Below are 2,685 nucleotides of genomic sequence, written 5' to 3'. Positions count from 1 at the left end.
GTGGAACTTTTTCTTTGACTGCATCAGTAGATGTTTCTTGAATAAGTGATAAGTGGATTTTATATCCACTTGGAATGCTTTATTACAAGCTTAAATTGGTGTTTTAGACTCAAGTTGTTGGTATTTTGATGTGTTTTTATGTTATTACATTTCAAGTATCAGTTAAATGAAGAAAGGAGCTTTTAAAGGAAATATGATAAAAAGTGATCAGAATTGGAAGCCTAGGCCATTATCAAGTTGTAGAGAATCTCATTAGCTTCGCGTGGACAGTTGAATCGTCTAATTCTGAGGAGTAGAACTCAAGGCTGCAGGCGCCCGCCTGCTGGTGCCAGGCGACAGCGTGCTAGCAGGCGCCCGCATGCTGGTGCCAGGCTCCCGCGTGCTGATGCGCGGCTGATTTCACTGATTTCGCTGAAAAAGCCTTTTTTGAGTGGAATTTGACGATTTTAAGGGTCTAGGTCCAATATGGGCTTATATATACTTTAAAAAAAGGGTTTTCATCATCCGGGAAGATTGGGAGATCAAGGAGAAGACCTAGAAGCACAAAACAACTCCGAAAAAGAAGATCTTGTTTTCTACTTGTGATTCTTTGAAAATAGTTATAACTTTGGATGCTCGTTTTCATTCTTGTTGAACCTAAACTTTTTTTATTCGTACTTTGATTATTATTCAGTTTATTAAGACCTTTTTTTATACCATGCTTTCATTTGAACCCATGATGACGATGAGCTCAATTATGGGCTAATCGTTATCATGGGATTCTAGCGGATTTACTTATGGATTTGAATAATTAATTTGTTTTGATATCTTGGTGTGTGGTGATTGATTGATATCCTAGTATTGGTTGTGCTTATTCATCTTATGTGCGTAGCTAACATATAAGATAACGTGTTAATCTCTATTGAAGCGACAGTGAATATAGAGGTTTAGAACTTGCCATGCTAGCATAGGTTCATGTATTTGTTATGTATGATTCGTAGAAAATTTTAACCATCTTACTTGCCCTATGTAATCATGATAGATAACTTACACATTAAACCTTTATGTTTTCAATTCTTATAGACATATAAGGACTAAGCATAATTGGTGTCTATTCAACTTCTATCTCTTTTGTGGATGCTTGGTAGTAGGGTATTCATACAATGAAAGTTGGCATTTACTAGTTTCATGTTATCTGATTAGTGTCATCACCATTACATGCTAAGTTTAAGAACAATAAGGCTATTGAATGAAGTATTTAATAAAATTAGAATCCCATGTTTGTCATATATAGTAATTCAACCTCAATTCTCTTAGTTAAATGTTATTTAGTATAATCTTCTAGTTTAATCAAAACCCAATTTGTTATTTGTCTTAACATTGAGCGATAACCATACATTGTTGCATAGGTGCATGAATTGAACTTAACCTAAACCAGTCTATATGGGAATGAATCTGATTTATATCTTATACTACTTGCGAACGCCTATACTTGCGTGAATTTTAGCGCGTGTTTTCGCCCTAACAAATTTTTGGCGCCGCTGCCGGGGACTCGGTGTTAATTTTTAGTTTATGTTCTTGTCATCAGTGTTCGTTAAAATTCACTGACTCAGATTCTTTTACTTTTATGGTTTATTTATTTGTGTTTTAGGTACTCATTATAATGGGAGATCCAGCAGCACGAACGAAAGCCTTGATGGATTTTTCTCAACCCAAGATCAATGACATTCAATCTAGCATTGTCAGGCCAGCTATCACAGCCAATACCTTTATGATCAAGCCTGGAATAATTCAATGGGTGCATAATTCAATCCAGTTTGGGGGTTCTTAAACGGAAGATCCCAATATACACATTAGGGATTTCATTGAGATATGCGACACCTTCAAGTTCAACAGTGTTTCTAAAGATGCTGTGAAGCTGAAAGTGTTCCCATTCTCTCTAAGGGATAAGGCTAAGAGCTGGTTACACTCTCTACCAGCTGGTTTGATTACTACTTGGGAAGATCTTGCTCAGAAGTTTCTTACTAAATTCTTCCCTATGGCGAAGACAGCTGCACTCAGGAATGCTATTGCTCAATTTACGCAACAAATGGGAGAATTGCTATGTGAAGCTTGAGAGTGCTACAAGAAGATGCTTAGGAAGTGTCCTCATCATGGAATGCCTGATTGGATGATCATCAATTATTTTTATAATGGGTTGGGACCATAAACCAGACCCATGCTCGATGCAGCAGCAGGCGGAGCATTATGGGCAAAGAGCTATGAGGAAGCTTATGATCAAATTGAACTGATGGCTGCTAATGAATATTAGTATCCAACCCAGAGATGTCCACAGGGCAAGGTAACAGGAGTTCTTGAAGTGGATACAGCTACGCCTATCACTGCTCAACTAAAAGCGTTGTCTATGAAGATCGATTCTCTGGCTAACTATGGTTTTAAACAGATAGTTAGTGTTTGTGAGCTGTGTGCAGGTCCGCATATGACGGAGCAATGCGCTATATCTAGTGACTCAGCTATGTTTGTGAGCAACTTTCAGAGATCGCAACAACCAGTTCCAGACACTTATCATCCTGACAACTGGAATCATCCTAACTTCAGTTGGAGCAACAATCAGAATGCGATGCAACAACCGTTCCAACAGTTTGGAAATAAGCTATTCAACCCTCCTGGTTTTTAGCAACAAATTACACCAAAACAACAAACTCA

At 37.8% G+C, this 2,685-nt stretch overlaps 1 non-coding gene across 1 annotated transcript; it reads right to left on the bottom strand.

Moving 5' to 3' along the window:
• Positions 1-2,032: 2,032 nt before the first annotated feature.
• On the bottom strand, positions 2,033-2,139 carry LOC141676166 (small nucleolar RNA R71). The gene has a single exon (XR_012556771.1). It is a non-coding gene; the product is annotated as a small nucleolar RNA R71 (small nucleolar RNA).
• Positions 2,140-2,685: the final 546 nt, after the last annotated feature.

This window comes from Apium graveolens, chromosome 7 (assembly GCF_009905375.1).
Source record: "Apium graveolens cultivar Ventura chromosome 7, ASM990537v1, whole genome shotgun sequence".
NCBI classification, from domain to species: Eukaryota; Viridiplantae; Streptophyta; class Magnoliopsida; order Apiales; family Apiaceae; genus Apium; species Apium graveolens.
Note: the sequence above shows the minus strand (reverse complement) of the source record. Positions and strands in the feature narration are given on the sequence as shown.